This window comes from Otolemur garnettii, unplaced genomic scaffold (assembly GCF_000181295.1).
Source record: "Otolemur garnettii isolate 467f Iridium unplaced genomic scaffold, OtoGar3 scaffold00053, whole genome shotgun sequence".
Taxonomy (NCBI): Eukaryota; Metazoa; Chordata; class Mammalia; order Primates; family Galagidae; genus Otolemur; species Otolemur garnettii.
This window is the reverse complement of record NW_003852448.1, coordinates 4,167,770-4,185,261: the sequence shown is the minus strand read 5'-3', so window position 1 is coordinate 4,185,261 and position 17,492 is coordinate 4,167,770.

The following is a 17,492-nucleotide window of genomic DNA, read 5'->3' as shown; positions in this document are numbered from 1 at the left end:
TCACTGAGCTCCATAAACCCTGAGCTCCAGCTCCCCTGAGACCAAATGTCCATCCCCCCACCCCAGAATCCATCGCTGAGCTCCATAAACCCTGAGCGCCAGCTCCCCTGAGACCAAATGTCCATCTCCCCACCCCAGAATCCATCACTGAGCTCCATAAACCCTGAGCTCCAGCTCCCCTGAGACCAAATGACCATCCCCCCACCCCAGAATCCATTGCTGAGCTCCATAAACCCTGAGCTCCAACTCCCCTGAGACCAAATGACCATCTCCCCCACCCCAGAATCCATCGCTGAGCCCCACAGTCCCTGATCATCACTGCTAATTCATTCTCTTATCCTTGTTGGACTCTTTCATCATTTACCCGCCTAACCTATTTCCTCTGCACCTCTCTTGGTTCCCAGAGTCACACAGCCTCAGGTTGGAAGCAGCTGTAAAGTGTGCTCTCCAGACCCTCAGCCAGGGCACCCACCCCTGTTGCTGTACCCAGAGGCCTGGTCAGCTGGCACTGGCTCAAATGACTAAGATCTTACAGTCAAGGTGGCTCAGATGCAGCTTTCTAACCATTCCCCAGGTCTGTCACCCCATTCTGCTAGTGTCACCCTCTTCACTGTAATAACTGGGCTCAGGACTTCCTGTGCTAATGAGCTTTCTTAAGCCCCAGTGACACTTTTAATCAGTAGGGCATCATACATATGACTCACCTTCCCTAAAATCATCTGTCTCTGGCCATTATAATCAAATGTAACATGGGATGGGATGGTCTGTTGAGTAGAAAAAGTTTAGAATGTGAGGACACATTATTAATGCCGCACTCCACCTGCCTCTGAAGCCCAACACTGGCTTGGACAAAGGCATCTTCTCTATGCAAATAGCCGTCTAAAAAGTGATTAATGTATTCTAGTACCCATTGCTCTAGAATTTATGATAATGACTCTTTGACATGGGAAAACTACTGCTATGCTAAGATACCAAAGTGGACCCCTGTGCGTGTACAGAACACCCTCGAGGTGGGCAGCTCCACTGCACATCAGTGCTGCGTGGTCAGTGCTGACGAGCAGGCCACGTGGCCTGCCCATCGCAGTGTCCAGGAGAGCGGAGCAGACTCACCAAGACAGCGCCCACATGCCACAGACTTGTCCTAACATCCCGCGTAACGTATTCCCCTTGCCTCATTTTTATGACCTGTGATGACACCGGGGCCACAATCCCTGAACCACAGAACACTTCTGGCTCAGAGGCTGCAAGGCTGGAGTGTGGACAGTGGCGAGATGACTCTGTGCCCGGCAATCGTGGAAGGAAGCAGCCTCTGTGGAGGGTGATGCCTTGATTCTACATGAGGACCGTGCTTTCTGTGACTTTTCTTAACCAGCATGGGGTCCAGTAATGCTCTTGAGCATCTAACATGCACCAGCGTAACACAGAGGCTTCTAGCTTTAAGGCAAAAGATCAGAAAGAATTCAGAGATTTTCTGTGAATACAGGATTCTTAGTATCCTCATCATACTGACTTCTTATGTCAGACACACAGATATGTGCACACACACACAGATGCATACCACACACACAGACACAGAAACACAGATGCACAGACACACAGATGCACAGACACACAGACGCACAGATGCACACCACACACACACAGACACACAGATGCACAGATGCACAGATGCACACCACACACACACAGACACACACCACACACACCTCTTTGCTCTAGAAATCAAACCCAATTTATTTGGACTCTACCTGCTTTTCTGCAGGTACTAATATCTAATATAAAGAACTCAAAACCAGGCAGACTTCTTTAGCAAAGCCCCTTATAATTCATTATAATTAGCAAACCAATAAATGAATACCAGGTAAAGTCTAACGCCCAGTTAGCCTTTGTATGGTGAAAACTGACCACTTATAAAACAGTTCCTACCTGATCCTATTCTTCCTAATTATTCACATGAGTTGGGCTTGAAGACTTTTTAAAGGACTTCAGACTTAGCCTATTTTTCTGAGGCTCAGATGACAAGTGGGAAAATGTAACAGAAAGGAACAATAATAGAATAAAACACCCCATTGTATTTCACATGCACTGCGATGGTCTTTACGATGGAGTCGAGCACTCAGATGTGACGCTCTTCTGTGAATTGGTGGCCGACACTGTGCCTTCTTTTCTGGTGCTGACCTAGGATTCTGCATTTGTTTCCCTTCCGTGATGACTTGGGCAGGAGACAGCAGATACTGGCCAGACCCCTCCACTGCTGGGCAGGAGGGTCTGACCCCCGGGTTAGGTGGCCATGGGCTGTCACCGTTCACACTGCACCTTTGTGGGCTCCCCTTTGAGTTCTTCCCTTCACAGAACCACTAGCCAAGGGGATTTTTTTCTCTTTAAGATAATAACATGTCTCCATTTATGGTATACGTATTTTATAAAAATCTACCAGAAGTTCCTTCAGCCCCCAAATGATTCTCTTGCTGTAATTTACTTTCTCACGCTGCATACAGACTTAGTCTCAAGTCACAAAATGTTTAATTCAGCAGCTTTCAAAGGTGAATCAATTCAGACTGGTTCTGTGAGAGATGATTCGTGCATTCAGCACAGAACACAGTTCCAGCTGGTGAATTCGGGGTCTGACAAATTCTCTGCCACTGGGGCATTTTGCAGACTCGAGCGCCATGTCAGTAAGTGGAGCTCTCCCTCCCTCAGGGCTTGGGGCATAACTGACAATCTGCGCATGGACCAGCGGTCAAGGCCCAGAAGGGGTAATTTTGCCATTGGCATGTGGCTCCTTCTGCCTGTGTGATGCTGAGGGAGGGAGGGTAGGAACTCCAGCCAGGGCAGGCTGTGGAGGAGGGACAGGGATTGGACTGTGATGAGGAGGAGTCTCACCTGTGTGTTTCCCTGAATTGCATCCTCACCACAGCTCCGTGAGCCAGGTTCTCCTCGTTTTGGGGTTGAGAAACTGAGGTGCAGAGAAGTCAAGTCCAAGGTCACACAGTTAGTAAGCAGAGTTGGGGTCTGTGAGCAAGGCCAGGGGCAGGAGACTGGCAATTGCAGCCAGTGGTGGCACCAAGCAGATGCCCCCAGAGAGCACCGCCCTTCAGTGGGGGTCTCCAACCCCCAGTTACATTTATGTCAATCAATGCCATTCCAAACACAAAAGTAGCAGCTTGTCTTTAGACTGATCTCCTCATCTGCACAGTGGGAACAATGCTGCACATTATTATGAAAATTGTACCAACAGGGCTGGTGTTTATCCAGAGGGCTGGGTGCATTGGGCACTGTGCTGTGCACACAGCGCCTCCCACCCTGAACCCCCAGAGATAGACGGTATTGTCCTCATCTTAAAATAAGAAAGCAAAGACTCAGATGTATATGGTGGGATAACAGCAAGGCCAGGAGTGTGTGTTGTCCCCTGCTGATCGCCCAACCCGAGGGGCTGAGGGCAACAGGTGCATCGGCACGCTTCCTCGGCCAGCTGGGAATCTGAGAGCAGCCTGGCTGTTGGCTGGCTCACGGTCAGCTCATTCACGAGGCTGTTGGAAAGCCCTGCAAAATCCACTTCCAACCTCACTGATGCAGGCGTCTCCCAGGATGCCTTGTGACACCAAGCCGTCTCCCAGCTCAGGCGAGGTAAGGAGAGCACAGAGGTGACCAAGGGTCAGCCACAGCCCTTCCCAGCCTAACAGCAGACATGTTGTCACCATCTGTGCCTTATTCTCTTCATTAGAGATGAGTCCATGAGTCTGACCTGCACCGGGAAGATGGCATTACCCAGGTGTGACTCCCACCCAGAGCCTGACCACCACACGGGGCCCTGCCGGTCTTGCTGGTGCTCTCGCCATTCCTGGAAAGCGTCCTCCCTGCGGGCTGGGTGTCTGATGTTAAATCTCTGCCAAAGTTAGTGACCTTTAAAAAAGATAACCAGTGAATAAACTGAATTTTAGATAAAATCTTGGGGACATGAGGGCAGAGCACTTTGGCGCCACCTACAGACGCCACCTACAAAGTGTTGGAAAAGTGGGGAGCCTCTGAGACTCACCCCACCTTTAGTCTCACTCCTCAGGACGCCAGGAGATCTGCGGATGGTTCTGCTGTGTTCCAACTGCTGGAAAGAGGCGGCATTTTGCCTGCTTCCACTTCACAGAAATGACCGGGATAGACACATGGCAGCCTCAGTTCTGTCCTAATCACAGAAAGTCTGTGTGTGCTCGGGGCTTGGCTCCCTGACACGGGGCTTCCATCACAGGAAAATGCGTTTGGCCCAGAGAATCCTCATGGAGGAAGCTCCCTTGGCCTGTGCGAATCCTTGCCTGAAAGCAGGGGCTTCTGGTAAAGAGGCCTCCTGTGCACCAGACTCTTCTCTTCATATATGAGAACTTCTGGAAGAATGGATTCCGTTCCCACCCCATCTACATGCTGGGCCAAGTCCATGAACCTGCACATGTCCTCTACCTGCTCCAGAGATTGGGGGGTTCTTGTCCATTCTTCTTATTTGAGCCACAAAAATGTTATCTAGCAGTTCTTTGTACCTGTCTCAAGATACTTTGGGGGGCTGGAGGTGACTAACTACCAAATCCCCAAAGAGCAGGAGCCAATGTCCCTCGGAAGGTGCCCGCAGCTCTCCTGGACTTGCTCAGCACAGGCCAGGCCGCCAGCTGGACCCCTCCTTCCTGCCTCCCACCCAGGTCTCTCCCCCTCACTGTCATGCCTTAGCCCTTCTGCTATCCTGTTTCCAGGGCTTCTGTGGCCCCTGCCCCAGGGGAGGGGACATTCCAGTGAGTGACACACAGTGAACAGCCACCAGTTTCGCCCTAAAGTGCCACATGGCCCACACTGCTCTTCCTCCTACTGAGGAGTTGCTGCTGGTGTTTATACCACGCCGGGACAGGGAGAATCTCAGTTTGGTGTTTATACCATGCCCGGACGGGGAGAATCTCAGCCTGGTGCTCACCACGCCGGGACGGGGAGAATCTCAGCCTGGTGCTCAGCACACCGGGACGGGGAGAATCTCAGCCTGGTGCTCACCACGCCGGGACAGGGAGAATCTGTTTGGTGTTTATACCATGCCCGGACGGGGAGAATCTCAGCCTGGTGCTCACCACGCCGGGACGGGGAGAATCTCAGCCTGGTGCTCAGCAGCTCCCAGCGGTCTGGTCGGTGTGGTCATCCCTCCTGCCTCCCTCATGCTGATCCAGGCTGACCTCCTCGCCTGCCTCCCCCAAATCGGAGGTGACTGCGCTGCTGGGAAGGGAGCTGTGATTTTCATTTTCTCGGGCAGTGACAGACGATGTTGCAATTTCTAAGAAAATTAAGTCATCAATGCCCAGGCGCCCCTGACATCATCAAAATGTCTCGGCTGGAGAGCCACAGGCCCTCGATTTATTAGTGGAAATAATGGGCAAAAAGCAAGTAATTAAGTGTTGACATTGGACTCCGTGAGGTGAGGGGTGGAGAGTTGTAATTTCTGCCCTTGGGTCATATCAAGATTTGGAACCAGAGCCCAATTTGAAGTAACAGAAGCTAAAGGAATTGACTAGACTGGGTGTCACTTGGAGCGCACCTCTCTGAACTGCCCACAGATCCCTGCAGGTCATAAGTCTAATGCACAGTGATCATACCCCTTCCAGGCCATGCAGGGTGGATACAGAGCGAGTGACGGGTGCGCCAAGCCTTGACTAAACTTGCCTCCCACAGGGGCTCCTCATCTCCCTGTCCATCCCTGCAGGCCCTGGGCACACAGCACAGGGCAGGTCCTCGGTAATGAAGGCGGATGATGACACTGAGGTGCCAGTACACCACCTGGGGGCATGTCACCAAGGGGGACAGGGAAGGTGAAGCCTGAGGGCCTGTAGGACGAGGAGAGGCATGATCCTGGGCAGGGCTGGGTGTGCCGGGTGACAGAGACCCACAGAGGGCAGCGCTGGTACCCCGGGGTCTGTCACGGCTTGGGGCTGCTCCAGCTCAGAAGCAGTGAGGTTGAGGGTTGGGAAATAGGAGCGAGTCGGCTCCCAGAGTCACCACAGACCCGAATCCCGACACGTTTCCCTGGTGTTCAGGAACAGGCGTGTGATTGATCCCGTGGGCTCCCACACCCCGACACCCTGGAGGCAGAGAGAATTTCAGGTGGTGGGTGGATGTGTGGTGGATGTGAGCCCTCGTCAGGGCTGCCCCCCTCCTGACCTCAGGGCTCTCTGCTTGCCCTGTCCATGGGGCCTGCCTGGGCGGGAGCGTCCCTCAGATCTGAGGCACATGGGACACAGGCCCCACCTCACAGTCCTCCTGGGTCCCCCTGCCCAGCCCCAGCACCTCGGTAGGGCAGGGGCTGTTTCCTGCCACCCACAAGCACCCTGGACTGTCCTTTTCCTGTGTAGGAGGTACTTGTCCAGCTTGCTGCCCACCTCCGCTGCCTTTGGGATACAGGGGCAATGTGACCACGCCTTGCCTCCCAGGGATTCCTTCTGGTCCAGGGGGACAGACATAGACAAGCTGACAAAGGAAAGGGTCGGTTACTCCCGGTGACTTCAAAGTGAAGTCCAAGTGGGGAAGAGTGTGGACTGGTCTGCGTGGGGGCACCGTGGAGGCAGTTGCTCAGGGTGGACTTTGCTGGCGGAACAGGTCTCTCTGCATCAGGATTGGTTTACTCTATTATATGCCAAAGTGTACGGCGTGGGCATCTACGTGCTTCCGTGTAAGCAGAAAATAGTGAGTCACTCCCAGGGACAGTGCCGGCTGTCACCTGAAACAGCCAGGTGAGAGGACCTGGGGGGAGCTCCAGTGGCAAGTCAGGGAAAGAGGAGCGCAGAGTCACTTCTGAATCAGACATGCCTGCTGGCCGTTGGCAGAAGGTAGATAATTTCCCCCTAAATGCCAATATAGTAAGACAACAGCCCAACAGGCAGAAACACCAGCCATTAAAAAAAATAAATAAATAAAAATAAAACAATACTCTCCTGAGAAAAACACCAAGTCTCACAAATAAATAAATAAAAAGAAGTCAACATGAAAACTTTAGACTTAAAAAGACCCAAAACACAACACGTTTGCCTTCAGTGTGGGTGAGGAGCCAGTTGTGGCCCGGCCCCACCTGGCCTTGACCTAGAACTAAAACCTGCAAAGGCAGATTTTCCGAATTCTATTCTTGGTCTACACAGTCTGAAAGAAGTAATAACATTGTCAGGAGGTGTAAAAATAGATCTGCTAGAATTCCTAAAATCCCAGGAGAGTGCAGATCCCTGGGCCTGTAGGTAAATGTGAGGGGGAGCTGGTGTGAGAAATAGCACCACGTCCTTCTGCACTGTGGCTTCTCAGCCTGACAACGCTGATGGGGGTGGGAAGGGCAGCACACCAGCCTGCAGCCCTGGGAGGCATCAGAACAGTGCTAGCAAACTTGGCCTCCTGTGACGGACCAGAAAAGAAACGTGTGGGCTCTGCAGAGTGACTCGGCTGCCACCACCTCTCTGCACCGTGGTGATGTGAAGGCACAAAAGGTTTGGGCAGAGCTGTGCTCAGTGAGACTTTAGTACAACAATAGAGGGAAGCGCCACACCAGGAGAGAAACACCTCATGCCCACTTGTCCCCAGACAGGCCTCAGAGAGCTGGGTGGCTCTGACAGTGGCAGTCACAGGAGTGTCCAGCTGGACACTCCAAGAGGAGGTGGGAAGTAGCTGGAGACAGAATGCTGGGGTGGCTGAGTCCCCACTGGGCTTGTGAGGGAACCCAGAGGGGTCTAGGAAGGGACAACTGACATGTCTGAAGGTTACACTTGGGACAGGGGAGCACAGTCTGTGATCTCAGACATGCCTGAGAGCTCCTGAGAGCCGGGGAGCACCGCTGAGCATGTGTCAGAGAACAGGGCACGGAGGAGCATCCTAAGCATCCACGGGAACCCAGGAGGGAGTCCACAGTGAGCACATGATTCTAGGTCACCTCTCAGGGGACAGACACAACTCTGTGTGCCTCCTTTCTGACCTCTGCTTTCCTTGTTTGCCAAACAGAACGAGCAAAGCTCACCCTAACGCTCCTGCATGCAGAAGACAGAGCTGGAGGTTCTGTGCATGAGCCCACTCACCCCACACAGGGATCTATTCATCCTTACAGGCTCAGCCCCTTTCCCTCCCTGTGGCACTCAGACACAGCACTGACCAGCCCTGAGCCCTCCTACAGGGACCTCCCTCTGGGCCAGGACGGCAGCTCCCCTCTCACTGTGGTTCCCTGCTCCAGACCCTGACGACTAGGCTGACCCCCATCAGCTCTGGATCTGGTTCCTTCCTCCCCGTCAGGTGGGGCTCCCTTTCTCACCTCCGCCCACCCCTCAGTTGCACACAGCACTGAGCTGGAGCCTGGCCTTGCTGCAACACAGGTAGAAATGGGAGGATGAGCAGCTGCAGGGAAGTCGAGGCCGACAGCCAGGAGGGCCCCACCCAGGCTGCTTTGCTTTGATAATTTACATCAACAGTCCAGGGTGGGACAGGTTCATCCAAAGCATTAGATATTAGGCCAGGTGTGGTGGCTCACACCTGTAATCCTAGCACTTTGGGAGGCTGAAGCAGGTGGATCACTTGAGCTCCCAAGTTCAAGACCAGCCTGAGTAAGAGCAAGATCCTCTTTCTAAAAAATAGCCAAGCGTTGTGACAGGCACCTGTAGTCTCAGCTATTCAGGAGGCTGAGATAGAGAATCACTTGAGCCTAGGAGTTTGAGGTTGCTGTGAGCTGTGACACCATGGCACTCTACTGGGGGGGAGCAACAGTGAGACTCTGTCTCAGAAAAAAAAAAAAAGAAAGAAAAGAAAGCGTTATATGTTGAAGAAAATATGGTATTCAGAAAGGTAGAAGTAACTTCTAGATAGGTGTCTCAAAAAAATGAGCCTGTTTGTATTAACTTTTCAAATTCATCTCACTGTTTTACACAGTGAAAAGAGCATGCATTTTTGAGGCAGACAGACCTGATTTAAAGTCTGGGTTTGGTCATTTCCTTGCTGTGTAGCTTTGGAGAGGTTCCTCGGCCCTCCATGACCTGCCTCCCGGGGCTCAGGGACAGCAGAGAGTGGCACCCACCACCTCTGCTTTGTGTGTGTTTTGAAGTTGCCAGGCCTCTTCAGATGTCCCTGTTTACCCTCTACCCAACCTTCTCTAATATCATCTCCCCTCTCTCATTCTTAACCTTGGCTGCTGGGCATCCTCACACGTATACTCTGCTACGCACCTGGCAAAAAGACTGAGAAACAGGACAGGTGCTGCCCCCAGGGACATGTAAAGTGTGTGCCCTTATAGACTTCGGTTTTATGCACTAAGTCTGGAGTAAGTTTAGTCCTTTGCTTAGTGCTATGTCCCTTACTGGCCACTGTCCCAGGTTGGGGTTCACTAGACACTCAACACCACCGAGACCATCAAACCAGTGGCTCACTTTCCAACAACCATCTCATGCCCTGTCCTTAGCTGGATGAACGTTCCTACTAATTTGAGTGAAATTTCCGATATTCATCCTACAAAATGTCAGTATCATCAGATTCAAACCAATCATACAAATATGGCAATTTCCCAAGGAAACTGCCTCCCAGACCTCTGGATTCCCAGCCCAGGAATCCCAGACAGTGGTATGGAAGGTGTGAAGCACGTGGACAGGGTGGGGTGTCTCTTGTGCCCTGTGGCTGGCAGCCCTGCCTGGTGGCTGCTTCCTTGCTAAGAGCATGGTTGCCCTCAGCAGCAAGGCCACTCTCGTCCCAGACCGCCGGGTGACGGTTGTCTGTGTCTTGGTGATCCCAGACCGTGGATGGAGAGCAAAGGAACACTGGTGACAAGTCTGAGAGCCGGGGTCCTAATTAGCCGCCCGCTCCTGGAAGCCTGTGAGCTGATGGAGTCTCTGTTTTCCTCCATTGTGGAGCATTGCGCCACCTCGCTGGCTCACCACCTGTCCACAGGGAACCCCACTGTGCATGCTCTGAACCCCCACGCCCCGTTCCCCACAGCCTGGTGTCCCCTCCACTTTGCCGCTGTGATCTGCAGCAGCCGACACGTTCACACCCCTCCCTGAGAAGAAAATGAGCCTGCACAGGAGTTGACATCTCCTTCTGCCTGACGCTGCTGGAGCCGACAGATGGAACAAAGAGAAATGGAACGGAATTCCAGGGAGTCCTGGGGATGGACCCTCCCGGGCCTGGGGCCTTTACGAGGTTAGCAGATCTGCAGACAGGCTGGCTCCAGCCCTGAGTCCACCTCTTACTGCCTGGGTGACCTGGAACGTGTTACTTCACTAACTAAAATTCAGTCATTTGGGACTAAAACATTGTAACAGTAACTGTCATTATAGTAACAGTTTTTCCTTCAAAGGGGAGTCGGAAAGGGAAAAGTGGAAGGTGGAAGGAATGCACAGGAAACAGCAGGGTGGCTGGGGTGCACGGTGGGAGCTCAGCCAGCGACCCGTAGTGGTGACAGCCTGGTGACAGTTTCGGTGAAGTCCCCAGTGGACTCTCCTGGTTACAAACATTAAGTTACCAGAAGCCATGTGTGAAGCAAACACAGGGAGAATGCAGCCCCTCTCAGTACCCATACTTGTGCCCATGTCTGCGGCATCCCCACCCCTTGCCACCACGCTCCCTCCAGAGCTGTGGATGTGTTTACCCTACCCGGGCCTCGAGTCCTCATGGCTTCACAGCCAGCTTCTCTCAGGAGCCCTGGGGCAGACCACTTCATAGCTGGGTGCTCTGGAGGCCAGAAGGGAAAGGTCCTAATCTTCCCATGCAGGAGCTTGTTCAGGAGGAGAGTCCCGGCCACACGAGACGGGCTTGATGTGTACTTCTGTCACTGAAGAGGAAGACTCCTGTCCATAGGAGAGTCACTCCCTATGGACCATTTCTAAATATCCAGGTTTTCACGTGGAAAGAAGGGCACAGCTGACCGTTGAAGGCTTTAGCCTCCCACCTGAAATATTTGGGAAAGGTGGGTTGATAGTTCCTAACCTTTTCTTGGGTCACATACCTCTCCCAGGATCTAATGAAAGCTATGATTCCCATACCTGTGACATGCGTGTTCACACATATGCATACACGCGTGCACACACACACACACACACAGATACTTGCGTGCAAGGGCTCCCCACGTACTATGAACATTTCTCGGAATGAAAGGAAAGACTTCAGAGGCAAACAGACCCAAATTCCAGTACAAAATTTCTTTCAATAGCTACAGTTCTGTAAGACACACTTTGCTGAGTCTGTTTTCTCATTTGTAAAATCAAGATCACATCTGCTCACAGGGCTGCAGAGAAGGTAAAATAAGGCGATGTCTGCAAAGGCCCCCACATAGCCCACGCCCCAGGCTGACACCTGCGGGATGTTGCATCTCCTCTGACAGAGAAACACACTTGTCCTCAGTAATTTTCAGCTGTTAGACATACAAAGTTTGAGAAAGATTTTTTTTTTTTGAAATAGAGTTTCACATCTCACTTTGTCACTCTTGGTAGAGTGCTGTGGTGTCACAGCTCACAGCAACCTCAAACTCTTGGATTCAAGAAATCTTCCTGCCTCAGCCTCCCAAGTAGCTAGGACTACAGGTGCCCACCATTACACCTGGCTATTTTTAAAGAGTGGGTCTTGCTCTTGCTCAGCCTGGTCTGGAACTCCTAAGCTCAGGCAATTCACCTGCCTTGGCCTCCCAGAGTGCATAGGAGTACAGGTGTGAGCCACCGAGCCTGGTCCAGAAAGAAAGGTATTAGATAAAGATGAGTTTGGGCATTCTTGGTACAGATAATCTCCTCTACCACATATTTTCTGAGAGTTTTAAGCAGCGGTGCTTCCTCTCCAGGTTTTAACGGATCACCTGTGTTGGCAAACACAGGCTGCAGCCTCTGTGCAGGTCTGCTGACACCACAGACCACAAGCCCCCACCCCAGTCAATGGCTGGTCTTTCTGGTGTGGCCAACACCTACTGTAAGATTACTGGGTATGGCCTTCACCTTGAATCACATCTTTATACTGCCCTGTGTGGCCGAGGGTCCTCACACACAGAGAGAGACGATCTTGCCAGGTATGACATTCCAAGGCCCAGAGCTCACCAGGTCTCTTGCAAGTGTAAATTCTTTGGTATACACTGTTATATCTCAGGGACCAGAACTTGGTGGATTCATCAGTGACACTTTGTTGTATGAAAAAATAAATCCAATATATTTGTGGAGCTGCTAATCTCGGACTTCTTGGGCTTCCCTGACAGCTGTGTTGTCCCTAAATACCCACGTTTTGTGTCAATGACTCAATCATTTCTCTTGCATAATGTTACCCTAACCAATACGTAAGCCAGCCTGGCAAAATGTGAAATTTGAGACCCTTTTATGACTTAAGGCCTTTTATAATTAGACATATAAGAAAATGTTCTTAATCTGATAAAAAAAAATCTACAAAATACTTAGAAAAAGTTGTACTTATTGAAAGCTTTCTCTCAGAATTGCGAATTCAGGAAGTTAATGTCACCACTCTTATTGAACATGTTTAGAGAGTTTATCTAGTGAAATAAGGTAAGACAAGGTAACAAAAGGCATGAAAATGAAATAGAGAAGTACAAGTGACACCATTGTATATGCAGATAATCCAAGAATCCACGCAGGGAAGTCAGCCAGGGGCCATGATTTAAAAGTGCACCCTCAAACGCAGGTGTTGAAAACTTAATCCCTAATATAGCAGTGTTAAGAGCTGGGACTTTCAGGAGGTGATTAGGCCATGAATTCTTGGGAACTGACTAATGCCATCATCTATCTTGGGAGTGATAACGACCTTTCATAATTCCATTCATATAGTTAATGAATTTATTTATGCCACAGATCATCATTGAGAATCCACCAAGTTTAATCATTGAGATACAACAGCGGATTGCAAAGAATTTACACTTGCCAAAAAGATAGGCCTGGGAATGGGCTCCCCATAATAGAAGGAGTCCCCCCTCCTTCCTGGTGGGGTGGTGCAGTGAAAACCCTCACCACAGGGCAGCACCTTGACAGTGGACGTCCAGCACCTTGACAGTGGACGTCCAGCCCCCAGAGCTACCAGAAACAAACGTCTTTTCTTCACAAGGTGTCCAGTCTCTGGTATTTTGTTTTAGCAGCAGAAGAGGAACTAAGATACAAGGTTACTGAGTACAAGGCTAATCTATAAAAAGCAATTATATTTTTATATTCTAGTAAAATAGGCTGAAAGTAAATGAAATGCACACAAAGAGAGCAGAATTAAAAATTTTAAATACTTGGGAATAAGTCTAATTAAAGATGCAAGATATTGGCTCGGCACCTATAGCTCAACTGGCTAAGGCGCCAGCCACGTACACCTAAGGTGGCGGGTTCGAATCCCCAGACCGGACCTGCCAAACAACAATGATGACTGCAACCAAAAAATAGCCGGGCGTTGTGGCGGGCGCCTGTGGTCCCAGCTACTTGGGAGGCTGAGGCAAGAGACTCACTTGAGCCCAGGAGTTGGAGGTTGCTGTGAGCTGTGATGCCACAGCACTCTACCCAGGGGGACAGCTTGAGGCTCTGTCTCAAAAAAAAAAAAAAAAAGATGCAAGATATCGGTAACGAAAATTACAAACCATTACTGAAATTACGTACTATTCTAATAAACAGAGACATGCGGTCTTCATGTTTATCTTGGAAGATAATATTATAAATATGTCAAATCTTTCAATACTGATTTACAGATTCAATGCAATGCCAATGAAAAGTCTAGCAATTTGGGGATTTTGTTTTTAAATTGACAAGCTGGTGCTAAAGTGTAAAAGACCAAATGTAGTCAAGACAACCTTGAAGCAGTTTCCCTCCCACGGACACCACATCCATCAAGAGAAAAATGGGTAAGTCTGTTCACCCAGACACGTGTAAGAATCTCCCAGAAGCACCATCCTAGCAGCCCAAACAGGAGGCAAATCAGTGTTTATAAGGACAGAGTGGACACATTGTGACCTTATGTGTTAAACAGCAAGGCAGATGTGAGTGATAGAATCAAGGGTACCTGCCCAAATGAACTTGCCCCTCTGCTGGGTCAGGTCCACGGCCCACCCAGGAAGGGTCGGACTCATGTCCCTCCCAGGAAATAGGAATGCCACCGATCCTGGCTGCCCTAACCCTTTTAGATCCCTGTCCACCACAGCCCACATGTGGATTTCTCCCTGGTCGGGAATCTCACCCCACCTGCCCTCCAGGTGGAATAAAAGCCACTTTAACTGCATGAATTGCATCTCTGTCTTCTTTTCGTCTCGCACGTCAGAATGATTTTATCCTTGGGTCCAGAACCTTTCATATGGGGCCTGTGACTCCCTGGGGAAAAGCCCCTTTGCAGGGCTGAAAATACAGCCCACCAAGCCTAACCAAACAGACCCTTATTCCCGAGAGACAAACAGAAGCAGTGCACTCTCTGACCTTACCCCCGTTCATCCACTTCACACTACGGGGAGCCCGTGTCTGAAAACTCTTTCTTCACTTTTTTCCTGTTCCCGTTCCCACTTCACCTTCTCCTCTCCCCCCACTTTTCACACTTTTCCGTATTTTTATATGATCTCTCGACTCCTTCTACACCCACGCAGAGGCTGGATTCTCCTCTCCCCCCGCAACTTGCCCCCCTGTGCCCTACTGTGGGCCCAGGTCCCTCAGCTGGTTGAGGTCACATACAGAGGTGGAGCCCTCTTTTGATGGAAATCATAACTGGAGAGTCTGGGCACTGTCCCGACACAGCCTCGCCAGCCTTACTGTGGGTCTGGGTTGTTTTCCGTAGTTCAGTTCAGTGAACCAGGTTCACCCATCTAGAATCTTCCTGGGGGTCTAGATTCGGCTGACAAGCACAGCAGAGGAGGCCTCTCGGGTTCAGTCTTGGTTGTTTCATGGGTCCTTTTGTTCCCTTTATTTTCTGCTTACAGCCTTTCAGCTCGAGTCTCGGAATGATTTTATCCCAGGCCCAGAACCTTTCAATGAGGACACACAACACACAATGTGGATGGATTCCAGGAACAGGTGAGTACAAAGCACTGTGATTAAATTTATCAAAACCCCAAAAAGTTGCCTTACTTAGATACTCACTTGCTCAAAATTCTCCAGTCTTCACAATTATTACAAATTAGGAAAGAAAAGGGGGAGGTTAGTGTCTGAGGCCAAGAGAAGTGAGAGGAATAGACAAAGAGAGAAGTCGGGATTTTTCCTGTAAGCAGCAAAACTAAGATGCAGAAGAAAAAGAAAGTGATTCCACATGCCCGGCTGTTATTTGATAAAATTAAGTTTTTGCAATTAGAGCTGGGAATGTCCCGTTCTCATTATGTTTGGTATATAGGCCATGAAATGCCTCTTCCAGGACCCAGGACAGGAAGTAAATTGGAATTATTTTTAGTTCTCATAAAGTTTCTAACCTCAAACAGAACAAAATGTCAACTTTAATGAATCCCCCAAGCACTAAGCTAGAAATCAATTTTTTAACCCATTTATTGTGTCATAGCTCAGTCACAAGCAGATGCCCTGTATTTTCACAAGAAATTATAGCTATCAGCCAGGAGGGCTCCTTCTGATTTTCTGTACAAACTGTACCAGTCCTTTCCCAGAGAAAAATAACTGCACCTATCAGAAGGAAAAATAACTCCCTAGCAACAAACTGAGAAATGAGCGTGTAAGCCACGTCATGACCTGAAATTGATCTCCTAGGAAAATGAAACTGGATTCTCATCTAACTCAGCTGGCAGAGGGGCACCTAGAGGACAGGGCAGGCTGACGTGGAGGGAGCACTGGGAGCTCATAGAAGGAATTTCAGAATATCTTTACGACCTTGATGGTAGGGAAGGACTTCTTAAACAAAACTTTCCAATCAAAATCTGTTTGACAAAGGACACAATGGGTAAAGAAACAGAAGATGGAAGAACAGAAGATATTTTGATGCCCCAAACTGACAGTTAAAAAGAAATCAATAAGGAACATATAGTGACCCCACCAGAAAACATGACCGAAGGCCTGCACAGGCCAAGTCACCCAGGAGGACTTCCAAAAGCAAGGAAAGAATGTTCAGGCCAACAGCAACCAGAGAAACACGCATTTAAACGCTGTGATATCACTTGACACTTTTAGTTTGGGACTGCCAAGGCTGCTGGGCCCACAGGGCTCCTGTGCTGCTCCAGCGGGGCGTGTGGTGGGTGGTGGCTCTCAGCCACCCTCTGCTACTGTGTGCCAGGAAGGTCTGCGCACACCCTGTGGGCCCACGGACAGTCTTGGGCATGCCCAGAGTAGGCGGGATGGCTGGTCCCCTTCTTCCCTCGCTGTGGTTGGATCACCCATCCCATCTAACCTTACTGCTCCCATTCAGAGTGGTAGAGCACACTCCTAACCCCGTCTGTGTCAGGTTTGTCCAGGTGACCTGCTTTGGCCAGTAGAACATGAACTGTGTGTGTGTGTGTGTGTGTGTGTGTGTACACGCACGTCTTCTTTAGCTCTTGTGCTCCACCCATCCACACACACCCCACCACACCCAGCAGACACACTGACTGCAGATGGCCTACCCCACGGGATTACTGCAGCAGCCGCTGGTCCCTCTGTGTGGGGTTCGCTGCTACATCATTTCTATGCCCAGGTGTAGTGAGGTGAGCAGCGGCTCCAGAAGGTACATCCACCTGGAACCTGGGATGTGACCATGTTGGGGATTTCAGTGAAGGATTTTGCAGCGAGATTGTCCTGTGTGGGGTGGACCCTCAATCCAATGGCAAGTGACTGGGAGAACACCCAGACCACATGGTCAGTTCCTTTCTTGAAGGGACTTTAACCTTAAAGTGCTTAGTACTTTTACCCCAACTAATACATTTTTTAAAAGTCTCTCTTAAACACATGAGGAAACACAAGGTCAGCCTGGACTAAGGCCCCTGGCATGTCCTACTCCACTCCCTGAAGAGTTCACCCGGGAGTCCCAGGACAGAAGCTCCCTGTAGAACCGGGGTGGAGGGATAAAGAGCTCTTTCCCACTCTCCTGCCTCAGCCTGGGGGCAGGGCCAGGCCGGCACAGCTGGCCCCTGGGCGGTCATTCCCTGGTGTTTCCAGTGGTGAGGGAGCCTCCCCAGAGAGTCCCCCTTCCTTCTGCTTTCTTGGCAGTCAGTGACTCTTTAAAAGAAAGCCTTCCCTTCTCACTGCGGGTAGAGCCCCAGATACCTTTGTCTGCACCGTTAGCACTTGCAACACTTCACCTCAGCCAAGAGGACGAGGACCTGCATCATTTCCAACATACAGCCTTAAGTTTTCACACTCAGCTTAGCATTAATTTCATACCATTTCACATAAAATGAAGAAGGCTAGCCACTGCTGAGGTCTGTGAGCCCTGTTCCCACCCTTACCCTACACACCTATAAATATTCTAAATCCCACAAGATGATATTACAAGAGTCATACCTATCCTAAAGACTTTAGAAGAAAACGCATTCTTCTCAGTGTAGCCCCCACTCAGTGTGTCCGGTGTCCGCTCTTCACCCTCAGCATCCGTAGCCCCCACTCGGCGTGTCC